At 42.8% G+C, this 16,080-nt stretch overlaps 1 protein-coding gene across 1 annotated transcript in view; it reads right to left on the reverse strand.

Annotated features, from left to right (window-relative positions):
* Positions 1 to 16,080, reverse strand: part of LOC122924568 (microsomal triglyceride transfer protein) — a 121,181-nt gene that overhangs the window by 90,041 nt on the left and 15,060 nt on the right. The gene's annotated exons all lie outside the window — the stretch shown is intronic.

A 16,080-nucleotide genomic window follows, 5' to 3' on the forward strand; every position in this document is an offset into this window, starting at 1 on the left:
AAAAAAAACGCCCTGGAAATCTCTCACTTAGGAGCAGGGGAGAGACGACCTGTTCATCCCAGTCATGGAGGAACAGGAGTCTCTATCTGAGGCCAGGCTGCAAGGAGAGGGGAACACATACAACATATGGAGATGGCAGGTAAGCAAAACCAATAACACACTTAGGCTACTTTCACACTAGCGTTCGGGCGGATCCGTTCTGAACGGATCCGCTCATAATAATGCAGACGGAGGCTCCGTTCAGAACGGATCCGTCTGCATTAAAATGGCAAAAAAAAAGCTAAGTGTGAAAATAGCCTCGGACGGATCCGTCCAGACTTTCAATGTAAAGTCAATGGGGGACGGATCCGCCTGAAGATTGAGCCATATTGTGGCATCTTCAAACGGATCCGTCCCCATTGACTTACATTGTAAGTCTGGACGGATCCGCACGCCTCCGCACGGCCAGGCGGACACCCGAACGCTGCAAGCAGCGTTCAGCTGTCCGCCTGTCCGTGCGGAGGCGAGCGGAGCGGAGGCTGAACGCCGCCAGACTGATGCAGTCCGAGCGGATCCGCTCCATTCAGACTGCATCAGGGCTGGACGGCTGCGTTCGGGTCCGCTCGTGAGCCCCTTCAAACGGAGCTCACGAGCGGACCGACGAACGCTAGTGTGAAAGTAGCCTTACCTGCCACAGACACACTGACTGGAACCCGTGCACAAGTGCTGATGTCCACACCAATATTAGAGGACACAGCACACACCACAAACCACACAGGAGCCCAAGACTGCAATAAACATGAGACAGGGGAATGTCTAGCCAAACATACTGGATGCCAAACACAACCAGACATGAAACACCAAACTAAACATACAAACACACTGAACATCACCCACCCCATACAAATAAAGACAGGAAGGGAAGGAGACACCAGGATAACATAGAACATCTATGACCACAAGGGTGGCCCTCACTGGACAGATGGAAAAAGCCAGGAACCGTGAACCACCAGCAGAGACTACATAGCCCAAGCAGCCACACCCACACACACATAAACCCAGTGTTCACAAAACACTAGCAAGGGAGTTAACCCTTCCAACACCAGACAAGGGAAGGAAGCCACTTAAAGGGGAAGTGCACACACAAGCATACCAATCCCCATGTTACCACCGGCAACAGCATGCGTGGCAACCATGTCCCGGCAATAACCCAGAAGACTGAGACACTGCCACCACATGCTCACACTGCAACACGTTGCCGCGGGCAACTGCAAGTGTAGCAACAGTGTCACAGTGCACACCATAGGCCGTGACACTAAGAAGAGACCTAAGCAACCACCAGCCTCTTCGTACAGCAGATGACCTATCCTGAGGACAGGTCATCAATATGAAAATCACAAAGAACCCCTTTAACCCATACTTGCCAACTTCTGAAGGTTGTCCTCAGGGAAATAGGAGGTTGCACTGCCAACTCCTTTAGCAATGCACCCTGCTTTGTTTTGAGCAGCAACCCGTCCCCTCAAAGCACTTTGACGCAGAGTCCTGGCACCACCAAGTACAAATGGTCGTATACCCACAGATCTAGCAGTTATCCCCTATCTAGTTAGTGGATAGGGGTAATTTGCTATCACTAATATATATCAATTTAGACAATATAAATTTTCCATTGAAATCAACATCCATTGAAATCAAGTCCTGAACAGTGGACCCCCTCAATAAACTCATGATACCCTAATAGAAGGTTTGACAGTGTGTTGTCTAAAAGAGATTATCCCTTAAAGGGGCTTTCCAGGACAGGCCGGAGGTCTCTTGTGTAGTGGTAACTGGAGCGCTGTTCACACTGGAGCTCCGATGCCAGAGCTACTGTGAAGCAGCTGATTGGTGGAAGTGTGGGGGTCGGATCACCACTGATCCTGAGGCAAGTGATATTAAAATCCTGAAAAAAGACCTATAAAGATAAATTTTAAAACAAGAACTGTATTGCTGCATCTGAATAGTGAAATGTATGTCCATGAAATCTGCAGATGGACACTGAAGTTACTGTATTATAAATAAACAGGCGTATGATAACTACAACACAAATATGTCATCTGTTTTTTGACCATTCTATCATTTGTAAGTTCTAACAGAATTTAGAGAAAAATACATTTTTGTATAAAAGCATGGGCTATAGCAGCCATAGCACTTTGTATGGGGCCGAGAGGTTAGGGGGGGTCCTATCAGATACAATAACAATTGTACATTTTCGTAAGGAATAACAATATAGTGGCTTTTGACTATTATGTAGGTTTTCTGATTTATGGTGCTATTATACATACCTTTATTATTGCTACTGATGTTACTGCTTTTTTTTTATTTTGCTACGGGGCCCCATGAATTATAGTTACGCTTCTGGATAAAAGAGTTGTTACAGTAGCTTTAGCGTTGGAAAGCTCATCAGAACATTTACTGATCACCAATTGCATAAGTATGTGTGGTCTATAATTAAATGTCATAGTATACTGCATAACTTGGTAATACACGCACAAGCAAGTCTCACTGGCTGAGAAAGCGACATGCTAAGTATGCATATCTGTCACCTGCCCAGCATACTCCTATGTTATACATTGGAAATTCTTTATTAGGCATGTTGACAGAGAAACTTTTGTAAGCAATAAATTATTTTTGTTTACTTTTAGGTTTTCCTGTTTTATAAATTGATGTGACACTTTGATTTGCATTGCATTGACATTGATTGAATTGCACGTTCAGTACACGCTGATAATCTTGCTGAATGTTCTCACAGTTGTAATAGGTTGTCATTAAAGGGGTTATTCCATGAAAAGTAATACTGTGCAATGAATGGGACATTTCAAATGAAGTAGTATTGCAATATACTGTACATGCAATACAAATATTGTTGAGATGTCATGTGAACAGAGCCTAACTCATCATGAAAACATAGAAACACATAGAATGTGTCGGCAGATAAGAACCTTATGGCCCATCTAGTCTGCCCATTATACTGAATACTATGGATAGCCCCTGGCCCTATGTTATATGAAGGATGGCCTTATGCCTATCCCATGCATGCTTAAACTCCTTCACTGTATTTGCAGCTACCACTTCTGCAGGAAGGCTATTCCATGCATCCACTACTCTCTCAGTAAAGTAATACTTTCTGATATTACTTTTAAACCTTTGCCCCTCTAATTTAAAACGATGTCCTCTTGTAGCAGTTTTTCTTCTTTTAAATATTCTCTCCTCTTTTACCTTGTTGATTCCCTTTATGTATTTAAAAGTTTCTATCATAGCCCCTCTGTTTCTATCATATCCCCTCTAAGGTTGTTTGTTGTGACAAAGATGTATCGGTCAATAAATAACTTTCTTGGCCACTGTATTCTTGATCCTGCTTAAAGGGGTTGGCCCATCATAGGCAATGGGGGGCATATTGCCAGGATATGCCCCCCATTGTCTGGTAGGTGCGGGTCCCAACACTGGGACTCACACCTACGCCAAGAACGGAGCTGGGAGAGCGGTGGCTGGAGGAACCCGGGTTACCAAGCACTCTCCCTATACAAGTGAATGGGAGCTCACCGCGCTTGCGCGGCCACCGCTTCCATTCATTTTAATGGGGTGGACGGAAATAGCCAAGCCAGTGCTCTGCTTTTTTTGGCGGCCCTAAATAAATGAATGGAGGACGGCTGCGCATGTGCAGTGCGCCCTCCACCACCTTTACCTGCTCCGTTCTCGGAGTAGGTGTGGGTCCCAGAGATAGGACCCGCACCTACAAGACAATGGGGACATATCTTAGCGATATGCCTCACTGTCTATGATGGGCCAACCCCTGTAAAGTGTAACTATTGTTTCAGCTATTTTTAATGTTGTGTAGGGGACAGGGATATTAAACATTCCCGTAATATACTTTATTAGAGAAAGATATTGCTTTGTACTAGAAAACAGGGTGTAAAAAGTCTTCTTAGCCAAGATCTAACAGTGTTGCTAAGGAGAGTCTGTCTTCAGTGTTTGACTGAGTGCTGAAGACGCCTGTGTGTAACATACAGAGGTCTCCAGCTGCCTCTTTATACTACCCAAGACCCTGACTATGTATATGTGCCCTAAATATCACTGTCCTTCACCTTGCCTATCTGACTTGTTACAGACAGGTGTCTTCACACAGGTGTCTTCAGTGCTCAGTAGAACTGAAGACTGAAGACAGATTCTATTCAGCAATGCTCAGCTTTAGGCCTCATGCACACGACCGTTGTGTGCATCCGTGGCCGTTGTGCCGTTTTCCGCTTTTTTTCGCGGACCCATTGACTTCAATGGGTCCGTGGAAAAATCAGAAAATGCACCGTTTGGCAGCCGCATCCGTGATCCGTGTTTCCTGGCCATGAAAAATATAGGACCTGTCCTATTTTTTTCATGGCCAACGGTTCACGGACCCATTCAAGTCAATGGGTCCGTGAAAAATCACGGATGCACACAAGATTGTCATCCGCGTCCATGAGCCGTGTCCGTTTTTTCCTATCATTTCAATGGCAAACTTGACTTAGATTTTTTTTCATTTTTCATGTCCGTGGATCCTCCAAAAATCAAGGAAGACCAACAGACGAAAAAATTATCACGGACCTACGGACCCCGTTTTTGCAGACCTTAAGAAAAAACGGTCGTGTGCATGAGGCCTTACTATGAAGACTATTTACACTGATACAACTGAAATTATTTAGTAGTAAAATTGTCCACTATTTGTTTTAAAGAAATAGTTTGGGAGACTGCCGGGGACCCTGCTAGAAACGGCTAATGTATTGAAATCTACACAAGACAGTATTTTTAGTAATAAATAGATACAGCAAAAACAACAAACAAATAATCAACCTGAAAAGTAACAGTAACATACTGTAGCTCAAATTTGTCAGACTGTGTTTCAGGAGAACCTGCCAACCTGTCCAGAAAGTCTACTATATATGGCAAAAGCAGCAGTAGAGCCAATTGAGGGCTTCAATCCATGATCCCATCATCATCCATTTCGCTTTAACTGCAATGAATATGTCTGTTCATAACATGTCTACTATGTTATCTCCCACGTTAGTAAAAGCTCTTCTTCATTCACAGATCACATTCTATGAAACGCCCATGCTTTTCTGCATCACATGTGTAGCTAACATCAATTTGTCATCTGACCCTAAATGTTACTGAGGAAAGAGACATGGTCATGAATCAGTGGGACAGTCTTCACTCCAATGTTTCTCTGATTGTAATGATCCTGAATCTGCATTATATTTGGGCCTCATATACATGAACAAATGTATTTTGCGATCTGCAAACTGACGATCCACAAAATATGTATACCAGCTGTCTGCATTTCGCGGTAAAAAATTGCCTATGCAAAATGGACAAGAATAGGACATGCTATATGAATGCGAACAGCACACAGATGAAATCCATGTACTGTTTGCATTTTTTGCAGTCCCATAGAAATCAACAGGTCTGCGTCTGAACCACAAAAAATGTGCATCAGACGCAGACCAAAAATATAGTCATGTGCATGAGGTCTTGTGAAAATGTAGAATAGTTCATGACTTAGTTGCCACCTGATCTCAAGGCAAGTCTGTGGGACAACTTAACTAAGTCATACATGTGCACATAGATGCATCAGCATGCACTGAATGCTTAGCCATATCTTATGTAGCAAATGTAAGGGATTTAAGGAGACAAAAAAAAAAAAAAAGACTAATATGACAAACTGCCTATCATAGTTTCTGATGAACAGACTCAACGCTTTATATATGAACCCTATTATCTCTCCTGCCATTTCCCCCTCTTCACCAGACATGTTTCACACCTAGGACCATTGTCATCCCCACAAGAATAGTCAAGGATTGGAGGTGCTTCAGTAGTTACTACTGTTCCCCTTTTGTACTTAAAAACAATTATCCAACAAACGACTCCATGTGTGGGCAAATACAGAAATAAGACTTTCTAATCTGGGGAGCTCTGTATGAATAGGTTATCTTGATATTAGATGTCATTAAGATCAAGTCTGATTAGGAGGAACAAGAAGAGATTCCTGCTGTCACTCTGAGCAGCCTCCCACACTGAACACATGCAGCTCCATGGACTCTGCTCGTCACAGGATAACAACAGCTGTGACTGTGGGGTTATGTAGGAGGCCATGCATGTCTTATAATTGAGGGGTAGTTAACTAATAGCTTAGGTTTGTAGCAACAGCAGTATTTCATTACAACACATAGACTGTGTGAGTACAGAGAAAAAAATGACAAAAATTGTGATAAAAGCAAAAACTAAAATACAGATCAGATAGACATTAAATAAAGTAAGAGGTGGACAGTTAAATATTAAATACAGTAGATATGGATAGATATAGATAGATACAGTAGAGATAGACAGACTGATGAATACAATAGATATAGATAGATATTAGATAAATACAGTAGAGATAGTACCTATAGTACCCATTGCATATACTCCATACAGAAAAACATCCTCATCTATTTAGGAGTGAAAGACACAAGGTATCAAAAGTTTCAGCATTTATACTACGGAGGGAGCCACCACTAAAGGCTCTAACCCAGGCTGGAACGTGGCTAGTGCCCAACAATCTTGACTACAGCAGGTTGAAGTGGCGCTGCATATACTTGCAGCTTTTCCTTCAGCCTAGGTGAAGACTGGGTGGGGGAGGAAGGAAGGTAATGTAGGGACAGGAGGAGGATCTGTAATCTTTCTCTTGTCCTTGTACAGTCTGAGATCACACAGGGGGAGGGATAATATAAATTAGAAGGCATACTTGCTCTCTTATTGTCACATATGGCAGCACGGTGGCTCAGTGGTTGGCACTGGTGCCTTGCAGCGCTGGGGTCCTAGGGTCCTATGTTCTCCCTGTGCTTGTGTGGGTTTCCTCCGGGTATTCAGGTTTCCTCCTACACTCCAAAGACATACTGATAGGGAACTTAGATTGTGAGCCCCACTGGACAGCGAGTGATGATAGTGTCTTAAAAGCACTGTGGAATATGTTGGCGCTATATACAGGTAGGTGAGTAACATGAAATGAACATATAGGGGTTTTTTTCCCCATGAAAAGGATTAAGAAAATGAGCACTTTTATTTACTCTACCACCATGCTATTTAAGGCTTCGTTCACATCACAACTTTTGTCTCCACTTAAAAATCATCTTCTGAACGGAAACATAACGGACCCCATTATAGTCTATGGGGTCCTAAGGGCTCCGTTTGACTCAGTTTGGCGTCAGTTATGTGCCTTTTCCGTCCTTTCCGTTCTCCTGCCCCTAAAAGGAGCAGGAGAACGGAAAGGCTGAACGGTGATGTGAACGAAGCCTAACACATCCGTAGGAAGTGGTTTTACACATTGTTTTATTATTGAAATAAATAAAAAAGAATAAAAAAACCTTCACATTATTGGTATCACCACATATGTAGAGACCCATAGCAAAAAAGAAAAAAATAACGTTTTTATCCCACATAGTAAATGCTATAAACTAAAAAATAAAAGGTACAATAGCTGTTTTCTGTGTATTTTGTTATAAAGAGGAATAAAGTACTCAAAAAGTCACCTGTACCCACAAATGGGTCGAACTGTGGTTCACCACATAGCCAGGTGGCCATGAGCACTGCTGTGCATAGAAAATGTCATTCTTAGGATTATTGGGGGACCCAATGGTGACTATAAGGGCTTAAAGGGGTGTTCCCATCTTATAAAGGGATGGAATATTGCTAGGATATGCAATCACTGACTTCTGTGATCTCTACTGCTTCAGAAAATTAAGGGGCCACAGTGCTGGTTTATCGCTGCATACTCTTCACTGTTTTTCCCTGCACAGTGGTGCTCCGGCCACTCGCTATGCAGCGCACTGCAGCATGGCCATATTCACGTTAATGGGGCAAGCTGTGATGCCATGCATGGCCAAGGGGAGGGGAGCACTACTGTGCAAGGAAAGCTCAGAATCATGTGGGTCCCAGACGACCCCCACAATCATAAAATGATGGAATAGTGATGTGCCATGGGAGATCTCCTAACCTCAATTGTAATTTTTTGCTAACAAATAAAATAGTTTTTTTGTATTATATCAACGCGTATATATCCAGCTCACGGGGTGTCACAATCTGGATACGTGGAAGCGCGAGGACAACAGGAAGACAAGGAAGAAATTGGAACACTCAATGTATGTAATTGGCATTCATGTTTCAATAAAAAAAAAATATGTTGGCATAACAAGACGGTAGAATCCTTCTTTAACTAATTACATCTCAAAAATCCATATATACTGTATACCGTACTTGCTGTTTCTTATACTCTTATATATGTCCCTCCTTATGTAATCTTCTGTCTTAGATTCTGATCGGTCAGTGGAATTAGCTTCAGAATGCTAAACTAGGACATCTGGAAGGCTTAAATTAATGTGACCTTCATAGCTGTCATTGGGTTAGCGTTATGTTCAACGTCCCCGTGGAGCATGGGAAATCTAAGCCAACATAGAGGAAGTTGATGGGTCATGATTCGCTGCAGAAGTGAAAAGCACCTGGACTCATTTTTTTTTATTCATGAGTGAAATACAAAGAATAACATATCTAGGAGGGGAGGGAAAAGCAAGACTTTTATGAGACTGCTAAATGAGATGGCACTGTTGTTACCCATTCCTGAAAAAAAATCCTCTGCAATGCAAGCACTGGGTTGACTGCATATAAAATAGCATAATATACAAACCGTATAAAATAACAAATAAATGTACATGGCGGCCTACATTTACTAATGTGAGTACACCTAGACAGTCATAAATTACACAATATTTTGGCATAATATGGCAGATCTGTGGCGCCTTTAGGTTTAGAGAATTCCTCTGCACCTAGCTCACCATAGTTTAGCAGGCAAATTGATGTAGCCTAAGGTGTGACGTTTGCACCAAAATTGCAACACAATTCTGGTCTAAAATTCGGTTGCAGAGTAAGTCAAACCATAAACGGTGTAAAGTTGGATAAAAGTGTCTATCCCTACACCAAGTTTATTGTCTTTGTAAAAGTTATTGTTACTGTGATATATCTAGTAGAGGTCTATTACAGCCGGTCTAACTTGACGCCATCTATAGGATTAGTAAGTCTGCCTCAATATGTACAGAAAATGTAGACGAAGTAGAATCAGCAAAACATTTTTAATATATGATAAACACCCGAAATGTAGAAACAACAGTCCATATGAGTTAATCGAATTCTGTTCTTGAGCAGAATGGGGGTGGATATAGCAGACTGAGCCCTGGATAGTTGCCTGGGTCACTGTGACATTCTGATGTCACACTGATAAAGACAGGAAGAGGACCAATGTCAAAGTTCATCATAAAGAAAACCTATGTGTATAAAGCAGAGCACAAATATATTTCACCAGAGTAGTTGCAATGCTGGCAGTCCATGCCCACTGGCATCTTATCACTCCCTGAGGGCATGGCCGCCAGTATATTCACCTCTCCTGCAGTGGTGCCAGTGCCTTCCAGCATCTCTCCTCTCCTGGTGGGTACCACCACCAGAGTGTGGTGTATCTCTGCCACTCTACACTTCTAGCCTCTCCTGGTGTGTGTTCCCTTAGGAAGCGTGCATGCTCTCGCTGGCTCTTAATGGCCAGCATACTAAATGGCTGCATTCCCTGGGGAATGGGATGGTGGCTGAGCAATAAGGTTCCTAGTGTTTCTAGTCCCTGAAAAAGTGTTTTCTGTGTTCTGACCTCTTGTGCCTGACCTCTGCTTGTTTACCTGCTGACCCTGTTCCGCACATCCTGACCTTGGCCTGTTCATTATATTGACGTCTTCCCTGACCTATTACCTGTTTACTGTATTAACTCTGTCCTGATCTTGGCTTGTCCACTGACCTCAATGTTGCATATATCCTTGATACAACGAACTGGTGTGACACGCAATGATTATGACACGCCTGGGTCAACTCTTACTGAACAGAGACTTCTCCAAGAGGTAGTGGCCTGGTGGTTCCTCTGCAGCAAAGACCAGGTCCCTGTACAGGGTGGGGAGGTAAAAAGCAGGGAAACACTTAGATAACACTCTTAGAAGTTTCCCTAAGTTAAATCCTTTCAGTGAGACAGTAGGTGCACACCCACGGTGTTACAATAGTATTTCCTTAAGAGAACCTATATGAAACATAGCCCATATCAGATTCTGGTATTTATCGTAAACAGTAAAAAACAGCACAAAGAACAGTTACTTAGGGCAGGAGCATACTTAAACACTAGAGGGCTCCTGCACAGGTACTGTATGTGGGTCACTTGCTAAGAGTTCAGTATCAGTAACACTACAGATAGAGAGATAATTTGCAAAGTGATGCAGCAATAGGTAGTAAGTTAAGGACATAGGAGAGCATAGTGGAAGTAACTAGAGCATTTTGAGGCCATAATTATGGTTATGTGACATAGTTGTCCATGAAGAAACTAGAATTCAATGTACTTTTAAGCCTGGGAATGTTAGAAGCAAGTCTAATGGTACAAGGGCTGTAAGTTCCAAAAAATGGGTGCAGCACAGGAGAGTTCGTGCAGACAGAAAGCGAGAAGATGTTAGAAGTGAAGATAAGAGTCATAGGGTCTGATTTATCATAGACCGTTGGCATTCACCAGTCCATGATAACCGATAACCCTGCGCGCTGCTGGAGGTTGCGCCTAATTTAGGATGAGGAGCTTGCCTCATCATAAATTAGGTGCAGCCTTCTGCAGTCCATACACCCAGGGGCTTACATAGATTTTAGTCTTCTACACCAGTAAACTGGCTTACAAGAAGATAAATGTGGCTGGGTTTTTCGTGATATAAGTGAAGGCGGCGAAGAACGAAACACAAAAAAGTCGTAAGCACAGGAAAAAATATGATAAATTGGGTCCATAGTTTTTTGATGAAAGGTGAGATGTACTGTATATGATTGGTATGGTATAGTAGATGAGTTTTCAATGTTAGACTACAAGAAGTATGCAGCAATAGAATGCAGAGATGTTAGTATAACCGCTAAACACAAAGATCAACCTGGCTGCTGCACTCAGTATTGGTTGGAAGCAGAGTCCATTGGTAGTGAATTACAGTAATCGAGGTGAGAGAGAGAAAGAACTCGGATTGGTGTTCTACCAGTGTCAGAGGTGAGCTACAGATGGAAATGCTAAATGTTTTTTTACTGAAAGCATCAGGATTCGGCAATGTATTAAATGTGAGGGGTAGGCTAATTTAGTTCCAGTAGAATATAAAGGGTGTACATGTGAGGGGTCAGTCGGAGAGTTACTAGAGACTTGATTTACCTGACAAGTATGCACCAGATGTTCTAGCAGTTTAGAAGCAAATGGAAGGTTAGAAACACTGTGATGAAATCTTACTTACAGTTGAAGGGAACCTGTCACCTAGAAAATGCATATTAAACCGCCAGCAGTACCTTATTGCAGCCTGTGGCATGACTATAAAGGTGTCTGTGTCTTTTCTGTACAATGCGCCAAAAGTCTGAAAAAATACTTTTATTCAATAGGCCAGCGGCTTTCTCGCCTGAAGTCAAGCGCGCCGCGCCGCCTTTTTCTCCCCTTAGCGTTTGATTGATAGGATTTCCTCACTACTGGACGCATGAATGTAGTCTTGCGCGTGCACCATTTCCCTTCAATACTGGCGCCTGCTCTGTGCCTGTTCCACTCCGCTGTGCCTGTTCCACTCCGCTATGAGCTCAATGATCAGGCACACGAGAGCCTGGGCATGCGCAAGACTACATTCAAGCAACCGGCAGTGAAGGAATCGGGCATCCTATCAATCAATGGCTTTGGGGAGGTAAAGGGGACGGGGCGCGCTTGACTTCAGGCGAGAAAGCCGCTGTCCTCTTGACTTCAAGACTATCGTTTACATAGCGTGGCCTGTTGAATAAAAGTCTTTTTTTTAGACCTTTGCCGCATTGCACAGAAAAGACACAGACACCTTTATAGTCATGCCACAGGCTGCAATAAGGTACTGCTGGCGGTTTAATATGCATTTTCTATGTAACAGGCTTCCTTTAACATAAATGATCTCAATGTATAATTATTACACAAGAGGCAGAAAAAAATCCAGCACTCCAATTTTTTTTTTATATGCCACCAGAGCCAATGTTTGCAAATATGTTGGTAAGTTAATACTTCTAATCCACAGATCATGTTATGAGATCAACTCATTCATGTCAGGCTGAAAAGGGATGGAGAGTGGAAACATTGAGTTTTGAATAGGGATACAAGGTATCAATGAGGTTTGAAATGGAGGTACTTCCGCTGTGTACAATGCAACTACTTTGAGAAATGTGTAGGGTTTTGTTATTTAGGGTGTATATTGTAGTTTATTTATGTTTACTTAGCTATTTACCTGTGGTAACCTTATGTTTTTTTTGTACCGCCCAGTGGGTGTTGATATCAAACACATTTCCTTTTAGATGTCTAGGACCCTGAACTTAGACATGATTTGAAAAAGAACCTTAATGTGTAATGGTCCTTTCACACAGGACGACAATCTAGCAGACTGTCGGGAAGTAAGGTTCCTTCCCTACAATCTGCTGATCGCTAAAGGAGGAGATTGCTGCATTTACATGCAGTGATCTCCTCCAGAGTATAGGGAAGAGTGATCGCTAATTATACTGCTCTTCCCCATAAGGACTCGTTGTTTCCTTGCAGATTGTGTTTACACAGCACGATCTGCCACAAAAGATACAATTACCCGATGAACAAGCGTTTTCCTAATTAATAGGGTAATTGGCGGTGCATTTACACTGCAAGTTCATCGTTTATTAGTAATGCTGGTTAGCGATGATCTGTTCAAGGGCCCTTAAGTGTCTAGAGCAGTCCTTAACTTTGAATCTGGGAAAATGCTTGTACATGCCCTCATCATCTCCCGCCTAGACTACTGCAACATTCTCCTCTGTGGCCTTCCATCTAGCATTCTCACACTCCTCCAATCTATCCTCATCTCTGCTGCCTGACTAATCCACCTCGCACCCTATTACTCCTCTGCCTCTCCCCTCTGCCAATCTCTTCACTGGCTTCCCATTGCCCAAGTAATTGACTTCAAAATACTAACAAATACATACAAGGCCGTCCATAACCTGTCCCCTCCCTACATCTCTGAGCTACTTTCCCGATACATCCCCACACGCACTCTCCGATCCTCACAAGACCTCCTTCTCTCCTCTCCTCTTATTGCCTCTTCCCACAATCGACTCCAAGATTTCTCCCGTGCATCCCCCACACTCTGGAACTCGCTACCCCAACATATCAGACTCTCACCTACAGTGGAATCCTTCAAAAGAAACCTGAAAACCCACCTCTTCAGACAAGCCTACAACCAATGACCCTGCTGCCTCTATACCACCATGACCAACTTCACCCGCACCTACTGTGTCCTTCTCCCATACCATGTAGATTGTAAGCCCTCACGGGCAGGGCCCTCTCTCCTTCTGTACCAGTTTGTAACTCGTCTTGTTATGATTAGTGCAATTGTCTGTATTACGTATGTGCACCCCTTATCATATGTACAGCGCTATGGAATGAATGGCGCTTTAATAATAAATAATAATAATATTGATTACATTGCTGACAGCACACTTTATGCTGATGTTACATAATAAAAGCTTGGATTTTAATTTTGTTCCCTTCTCAAAAGCCAACAAGTTACTGTGCACCAAACACATATCCAGAACACGGCTAATGCTTTATTGAGGATCTGGTAAGCACACACAGAACATTTTGTATAATTAGTACAATTATTCACATTAGTGTTGTAGGGGTCAGTCCTCCCATCTATTTTGTATACCAAAATGGAAACAAGTAAAAAATGGGAATGCAGTCCCATTTTTGGTAATACTTCTATTGTTCCTTTCCTCTGCAATCTTCTCCTCTTATTTTGAATAAAAAAGTGAGAAGTGATTTTCCACCACCAATGTCAATTCAGCTTCACGATATTATTGTAAGCGGTTTTATTTTTAACTCATTTCATTACATAGTAAAGTGACTGGCTGCTACTTTTAAATCCAAGGGAAAGGAATCAGTAGACTGTTTTGCTGCTGATTGGAAAAAAGTAGCTTTACAAGCAAACTGACAAAGTAAGTGTGTTTTGATCTAAAGTGTGTTTGTCTTAAGTGTATGACGAGATTATGTGACCTTAGACTCAGGGACTTTAGGGGAGTACTACATTCATTTGTTTATCAGTTTCATTGCATTGTATAAGTTACCTTTTTTCCTGGTGTAGTCCTCATTAGCAAGTATGTGTTCCATGACTGACAATGGAGACCAGCGCACATCTTGTGCTACGTATGTATGCAGTCCTTAAACAGCCTTTTGAGGGTGCATATTACTGTGCACAATGTGAGCAAACTGCACGTCTGGAAGCCCAGATCTTGTATCTAAATAAGCAAACTGTAACAATGAGATGCTTGACAATATGGAAAAGAGCTGCTCACTGAACAGATACTCGCTTGTGTAGATGATAGTATGGAGGTGGAGGAAAATGAGGTAGCTAGCTGGGTAGCAGAAGGCGGGAGAGAGAGTCAGGAAGGCTAGTTCTGATCTGACACACCCCAACAAGTTTGCCAAGTTGGTGGATAAGGGTGATATCAGTTCAAGGATGGCACTGCTACAGCAAGACACTTCCTCTGCCAGACACGGGAATGCCAGCTCCAGTAAGACGACCAGTAGAGCAGGCCAGACAGATGCTGGTAGTAGGAGACTCAATCATTAGCGGTACAGACAGATAGAACAATCTGTCATAAGGACCGGTGTCAAGGCTGTATTATCTTCCTGGTGCTCGGGTTTGACATATCCCAGATAGATTAATAGGAGCAGGCTCGGACTTCAGGGGTACAGGTGAATCCCCCGGTGGGCCCCTATGCGAGGTGGGCACCTGATCTTCCACCACCTGCACAAGTGGCACATAATACACTAGGCTTACTGCACTACATATAGATAGGCAGTAGAATATTTAAGAAACTACTCAGTTTATTATTATAGACATGTTCATGTGGCTGAGATGACTTATAGGCACACAGGCAGGACAGAGTGTATCCTCCTTTACAAAGGACCTGCCTTCTCAAAGTTGTTGCAGGGACCCCATAATCAATCATCTTGTAGCATCTTTCTGCTGTCCGCTGCTGTATGAGCAGGTAATATTTGGATGAATACATTTTACTGGTGGGCCCTAGACAGCCCAGTCCAACACTGATTAGGAGGGTCTGGTAAAGAGTGTCAGGTCACAATGTTAAAATGTAAATGTTATTTGTTTCTATTGAGAGTCAATTGTGTGAACACAAAAACAAACAAACATAAAGCTTTCATGTGGTAGCCCTCCAGCTGTTGCAAAACTACAACTCCCATCATGCCTGGGCATACTAAAGCTATCAGGGAATGATGGGAGTTGTAGTTTTGCAACATCTGGAGGGCCATGAGTTTGACATCCATGATGTAGAGGGTCAGTTCTATTGAGCATTCTTTCTGGGGTCAACCGCACTTCCATAGTCTCCCTATAGGCAGGTCTGCTGTATACGTCTGCCCTACTAATGGCCCAGCGTAGCAATTGCAGTTAAAACGGCTATCCCAGCCAGTACTCAAACCTAAATAAAGCCCTGGCCTGTCTAAACTCCAATGCTAGTTGTAGACCATATTGTATTCCTCTTCTGATGTGTTTCACCTGGATCATTTCAGTGGGACTCCCCATTAATTTCAATGAGACTTCTGAAAATAGACCAGTGTCAATCACTGTGCCAATCACTATTTTCGACTCTTTGCGGGTTCCATTCTAAGTATAGGTGGGACCTGCACCTATAAGACATTGGGAATAGTGATGGGCGAATATTGGATGGGACGGTTCTCAAACGCGCTGCATTTGCGATCAAATGCTCGCAAACCGTGCACTCGTGGCGGGCCCCATTGACTTTAATGGCAGGCGAATCTGAAAAACCTTCAGGTGATATTTGCAGCCACCAAATACTTACTAGAAGTGCAAAAATAGTCCCACAACATGGACAATGACCTACAGAGGGGGATCATTGGCAAAAAATTACCACAAAAAATATGTATTTTAATCAGGGGCCATTTGTATGAGTCTTAAAGGGAAAGTATCG

Source organism: Bufo gargarizans, chromosome 1 (assembly GCF_014858855.1).
Source record: "Bufo gargarizans isolate SCDJY-AF-19 chromosome 1, ASM1485885v1, whole genome shotgun sequence".
Taxonomy (NCBI): Eukaryota; Metazoa; Chordata; class Amphibia; order Anura; family Bufonidae; genus Bufo; species Bufo gargarizans.